Source organism: Ambystoma mexicanum, chromosome 1q, assembly GCF_040938575.1.
Source record: "Ambystoma mexicanum isolate Mex_15411 chromosome 1q, UKY_AmexF1_1, whole genome shotgun sequence".
NCBI lineage: Eukaryota > Metazoa > Chordata > Amphibia > Caudata > Ambystomatidae > Ambystoma > Ambystoma mexicanum.
In genome coordinates this window covers 1,265,586,806-1,265,593,425 of record NC_090922.1, presented here as the reverse complement: position 1 = coordinate 1,265,593,425, position 6,620 = coordinate 1,265,586,806, and the positions used below count along the sequence as shown (strand labels likewise).

At 43.9% G+C, this 6,620-nt stretch overlaps 1 long non-coding RNA gene across 1 annotated transcript in view; it reads left to right on the top strand.

The window, feature by feature from the left end:
- Nucleotides 1–212: 212 nt before the first annotated feature.
- Nucleotides 213–6,620, top strand: part of LOC138545634 (uncharacterized) — a 68,154-nt gene continuing 61,746 nt past the window's right edge. Inside the window, exon 1 of the long non-coding RNA XR_011290840.1 lies at nucleotides 213–294. This is a non-coding gene — a long non-coding RNA (uncharacterized lncRNA). The remainder of the gene's footprint in view (nucleotides 295–6,620) is intronic.

Below are 6,620 nucleotides of genomic sequence, written 5' to 3'. Positions count from 1 at the left end.
CTAATGGCATTTTTGCTCGAGTTGAGAAAGGGCATGTAAACCGTTTCTCAACTCGAGAAAAAAACAAAAACGGCTGCCATGGATTAGGGCAAAGGGACTACACATTGTCCCTTCTTGCTGTCCATGGTGGCCATTAAAAAGATAAAAAAAGTAAACAAAGAAATTTGTCATCATGGAATGGGGGAGAATGGACTACACGTAGTCCCTTTTCCCTTTCCATGACGGGGAATCGCACGTCGAAGGTGCGCCCGGAACAATTTGTTCCCAGCGCCAGCGAGGGACAGAGCAGCGCAGGCAAGTGGGGTTGGGATAAGGAGGGGAGTGGATATGTGGAAAATAGAGGACTTGGGGAGAAGGGACACAGGATGCGGGGAGCACACTTACCTTAGTTTCTGAGTGAGGGAAGATGGGCGCCACACCCCCCTCGACAGGTACTAATATATGTTACTCATATTTGACAGTACAGGATGTATTGTGTTTTTGAGAAATGTGGTTTGAGAATGCCGAATTAGGTGTGTGAAGGCTCCTCATGTATGTTCCTTTCTGAAACAATTGCTTTACTTGCAAATTGCCTTTTCTCTATAAAATGGCAACAATAACGCTATGCGCTCTGGCATGAAAAGGAGATGGTAGTAAGCAGCATGCCTCTTAAACTGATGCGCTCCCAATTTATGTCACCCTTCTCTCGTGACTTGGTGTTTAAGGTATTTCAGTGGTCTCACGTTCCCACTCAAACACTCCACATGCCTTCACTCAGAGTTTGGTGGTGGTTACAGGATTACTTTCACTTTTACTGCACCACTAAATTTAGAATTTTAAATTGAAACTCGGTGAAAAACACCTATTGTTTTGGGCAGTAATTTCCTCCAGTTCGGCAGAATTATATGCAGTACCCTTTGGGAACACCACACACAATTGGGACTACAAGTGACAGTACTAATTCACCTTTGGTACAAGCCTGTACTACACAGTAAAGTGGTAGCGATGGCTGAACAGCCAGACTTATCTCAAGAGTGAAGTGAGCAGTATCAGTAGTTACACAAAGGACAGCAATTACTATGATTCAAACAAACACTGACTTAAGGTTTTTGAGTAAAAGAATATACATTTATTTACACATCAGTTATTAAACATTTCACTATTTTCAAGCAGTTGAAAAATCACAATACTAATACACTATACTGCACCCAATAGATTCTGGAAAAGTTAGGCTCAAAATGAAGTGTGAGCAAAATGGCACTCCAGCAATTTAAAAGGGAGGGAAAGACAAAGTTAGGCAGAAATTGAGCAGCACCAACAAGTAAGTAAGCAGAGCAATCTCGAAAAAGGAACTACAGTGAGGAAATCAAATGAAAGGGGCCTGGCCCAAAGCCACTGGACCAGTCTTTGCAGAGGATAACACAGTTCAGAGTAGTTTGCGGTTAAGTCTTTGCCAAGAGTTCAGAATAAATTTGGTTGCACGAAAAGTTACTTTAAAGAATAAAGAAGGACAAGCCCTCGGATTGGCGAAAGATTTGACACACTTTCAGCGCGGCTGGACGAAACGAACAACTGGGTTAGCACAGTACCTTTAGAGCAGAAGAATGCTGTAGCTGAGGCAGACGTTCCTGGCAGGTCCTGCAGGCTCACGGTTCCTGAAGCAACTGTCGGACTGACAAGAAGGAGGAAGACTGGAGGGTCCTGCACTGCCCAGGGAAGACAACAGCAGCGGAGCAAAGCGACGAATAAAAGGTGCGCTCCTTAAAACCCAAGCAGGGTCTGATCCTCCTGGCAATCCGGTTCACTGTAGCTCTGTACAGCAAATTCGACCAGAGGAGGGAGGCCTGGCTTACAGTTTGGCGAACTGGTTGTTCCCACCAGTTCAAGGGGAGAAGATTCCTTGCAGATCTTCCCTGTCGTCAAAGTTTGAAAATTCTGACTTGCAGCAGGGCTTCACTGGGAGGTTCAGTCGTAGTAGAGGTCCTCTTCTGTCAGCTTGTCTTCGGTTCTCTCGTTCCAGTGGCGACCCTGCCTTTCCAGCCCCAGAGACCTGCTTTTTATGCAGTTTTCCCCATTCACGCAGCCTGGCAGTCAATCACACAGCAGGGTGGCTGTCCCGCCGGGACAGTCACCACAGCCAATCATACCAGAGTGCGACATGGGTCTCCAAGGAAACCCTGTGCAGGGAGTCTCAAACACCTCCCTCACATCCTGTCCCCCTCAGACATTCAGTAACCTAAAGAGGGCAGAAGCCTGACAAAGGTCAGCGAACAAAGGAATCAAACCTGGTTTGGCGCGCAGAGAAAAACACAAGAAAGACTTTTACAAAAACAAATGGCGAATAAACCCAACCGGAACCGTATAAAAACGTATATGGTCCAGCGGGTTTAAGTTCGAAGCTACCAAGATAGCCTAAAAAAATACCAAGGCTATTTAGAATAACCGCAGTAGGAAAAATAGGGTAGTTACCACTGCCACCAGCCAAATCTTAATGAAAAGGGAACGAAACAGTGTTCCATGAGAAACAGACAAAAAGGGATAACTATTAACCCTTTCCAGAACTCTATGTAAGATAGTTTGTACGGGGTCTCTGTTTTAAAAAGACTAATAAAGTCAATGACAACTTTACATGTTTCTGGGAGACAGTAGTCAGTCCCAGAAAAATGGAGTCTGAGTTAGGAAGTCTGAAAAAGACAACCCTGTGTCACTGCACTGAAGGTGCTGTGTAACACACAGTAAAAAGATGATGCCTGTGGAGTAGGTGAGGCTACACAGTCTATGAACACAAAAATGTTAAACACACACAGCAAAACACATGTAACAGTGGGAAAAAAAGGCTCTCAGTCTTACCAGGTGAAAAAAAAAAAAATCCTAGAAATCCAGCAAAGCTGCTGAGGGACTCAGTACGTAAGGGAAATAAGCCATTCTGGAGAATTCTAACACCTCCACAAAAAACATTACTGCATATACCTCAATACCTATGCAGTCCAATGGAACTCCAAACTGGAGATTAACTGAAGGGGTCCGCACGACTCCAAATCACGTGGACACTTGTAAAGGTATTTGAGGTTGGCAGTATTTTCAAATTAAATACTGCCAAATTCAGGCCATTAGTGGGCATGAGGGTGTGGTGCAGATATGCCCACTCTCCATTCGGAAAACTTGTGTGCCTTGAGGATTGTTGATAGATGGGTAATGCCAATGAGGGTTCAAGGTGCAATCCAATTTATACAGAAAACAGAACATTAGTCGTGCCACTGTTTGCCTCTGTTTCAAGCTAACATAAGTCAAATGTGCAGGAATACGTTGCCCTTTTTTTGTTTTACATTTTTCCTCTAAAAGGGTTTTTCTTTTCTAACAGTACAACACCACATGGCTTTAAACTATTCGTCTGCCCAGAATACTTTTGAATTTGTAGGGTTTGTGTCTGTTTTCCTTGGGAATCTGGTTGCTTTCCAGGTGAAAAGTGTGGTAGGCACAAATTTTGCCGCATCTGAGATTCTTTGTGAATCAGGTTGTGTGTGTAACTTGCAGGTGTCCGTCCGCATGTGCAATTTCACCCATCACAATTTTCACCTGAAAACGAATATCTTTGTGAATCAGGTCCAACATTTTATAAAATTATGCTTCTTAAGGTTGTAACGATCTGTAAGCGACGGGATGCGTAAGGTTTCAGACGGTGCACCTCCATGGTGGGCGAGAAGGATAGAGAGGGGGGTGAGAGGACCGGCAAGGTCATTGCATAGATTTGCTAGAGCATAACTGACTTTTTCAGAGGGCCGGATGTAATTTGCAAGTCTTCTGTGGTGGGCAGGTGTGATGCTGTCTGCGCCAGAAAAATGTCACAATGAAGTGAGAGAAAAGGGGCATTATAAAATGTACTTATTGACCTTCTTGTTCTATTTCTTAATTGTGTTAGAAAATTCGATAATATGTCAATGTAACATAATGAAAACATTAATGTTTGGTAGAGAAAAAGACTTGAGGCTTGTGCTTAACAGAACAAGGATGCTGTCAAAATAATCCCAAGCCTGAGGTGTACTGTTTGCCTAACTGATTGTTTTTAATTTTGGTAGGCCTTTTAAGAAAAAAAAATGACATCAAAAATGAAATACTATCACTTGAAGGGAAAATACATTATGTTGAATTTCAGATGCTGTCCCAGTAAAACGTAACTATTGTGTGCTCTAGAAGATTTAAAAAATCCACTACAGTTTAAGAAGTCGCCAATTTACGTAAGTCAAGCTTGCAACTTTTTGCCATTCACTTTTTGTCCAAAATTCAAAGCCTCATTTCTTTTCCACGGTACAAATTAAGCAATACCTACATATTTTTCTTTTACTTGGTTTGGTGATTTTTGTTACTCTTGACTTAGATGTAAATAAATAAACGAGGATGAAGGTGTCAGTCTCTTATTAATGTTGTTTGGCAAAATGTAACAGAAGTAGGATAGAGTTAGTTTTGCCACACTACAGGGAACCAGTGTTACACGTAGGGAGGGTTAGTTTTCAGAATAGACAAGAGAGGGAACATAGTAAATGACGGCAGACATAGCTAGGTAGGGTACATTTGGGGACACTGTACATGGCAAGAGAATTGGCATTTTTGATGAGCAGGGCCATGCAAAGGCTCGCAGGTAGAGTACACAGCAGGAGTTTAATTTGTTTAGTACAGATTTTTTTGTTGGTCCACGACGGTGTTCAGAAGGCTGAAGATGCCAGGTTCGAGAAAGAAGGAAAGGATGCGATAGGGAGCTAAAACTGCACGAATTGGGCTTCCCTGGATTTCAGCTTAGATATGCAACAATTAGTTCATTTCTTTTGATGGCAGGGAAAAACACACAAAGCTTTGATTGCCAGGAGCATGCAGCACCATTGCTAAAACATAATAGCAAGGTGAACACATAGCGCCCGAATGGTAAAAGAGGTTTAGTGCACACACAAAGAACACAGTAGTAAGATGAATACATGGAAGAAATGGGTCTTGCACACACACTGGTGCCGCAGCACAATAAAGTAACAATTCACTTTATGATTCAATTTTATCATGCACCTGCATGATGAACTGTCCAAGGTTAGGAAACTGTCTGGGAGATTAGGCCCAGTGTGAGAAAGTGAGACATAAGTACATTTGTTATTTCTACCCACGATATCATTTCAAACTCTCCCCATCCATCAAACATAATTGAGCTGTTGAGGACCAATGCAACATCCAAGGCTGTATGAGTAGGATTTGCCAATAGCGCACTGCTTTTTTAAATAGTGTCAGCACATTGTGGTGCCAGCCAATCAAACAGTGTCCCGATGATGTTCATGAAGTGATGTCTCTTCTAGTGGGAAGGACCTTGGGTGGGTCAAAAGATTAGGGACTGTCCAATAAACATTTGTAACATATGGAATGATATAGGTGCCTGCATTCTAACATCCAATCAGCAGGCTGTAGTTGTCATGATGCCTACCCCCGGGCATCCGGATCAAGCCCATCAGCCCCGGGAGCAGGCATCCAGACATTTACAAAAACCCCAGCAGCCCTAGCTAGGGGCTGTCTGGGTTCGGTCCTGGCGCCATAGGCACCAGGCTCATAATAAAAATCAGTCTTAGCGCCATAGGTGCCAGGCTCATAGACCATACTTACCTCATGCAGACCATGCTGAAAATAAATCCAAGGCCTGGATGGGACTATTTTACTACAGGGACTATTTTTTATTCGGGTGTGGTCCTGAGGAATTTCTTTCCTGGGACTACTTTGGAGGCTATTTAAACCACGCCCGAACAGCAGCACATGCTTCGTGTTATTCTGCATCCAGCAGCGTGACTCTCACCGTGCCTGCAGCCAGCATCCAGTCTTATGCCACGCCCGCGTGCCTATAGCCAGCATCCAGTCTTCTGCCTCGAATCCGGAGCTCCTAGAATAAAGAGGAAGAAAAGGACAAGGTTAGAAAACAAACTTATTTCAAATTCCTCACCTGATTACGGATCCATTTAATCTCCCGACCTGGAAAGTACATCAGGCCTGCACGCGTCGCTTTGCCAGCTCCAGCACGGCGCCATACTCACCAGTTCTCACAGCATCTTTCGATCCAGCACTGTCTCCATCATTTCTTCGCCGTACTCTGGCACCTAGGGGCACAAGAATAATAAGGTGAGCCAAGAGAATCAACAAATACCTCTTATCACCATAGACTTACCTGATTTACCACCGGCGGTATTATTCTCCATATCTGCATATGCCGCATCTATAAAGTGGGAGAAAAACAACACGTTAACGCATGCAATAGTTACCGGACAGCGTTGGGTAACACAGACTCTTATCTGAATGCCAGCAGCAGCTACGAGACCTTCTTCTCACAAACTCAGTTGCAACTTAAGGAAGGAAGGGGACAAGAGTGAACATCGGGCACATTGAACTCTTTGAACTTGATACTTACCAATCCCGCCTGGGACTTCAGAGTCAATGCTTACCGGAACTCTCCCAACGCCTTCAAACCAGTGAAGTAACTGGTATCTACGCGCCCCTGCAAGACACGCAGGATGGAGAGCTCACCTTTTACAAACATAAGGAAAATACTTCTTCGGGTCCAGCAGACAAGACTAGGCGGGCCAGTCCAGACAGTCATCTCTGCACTACGCATCACGTTGACG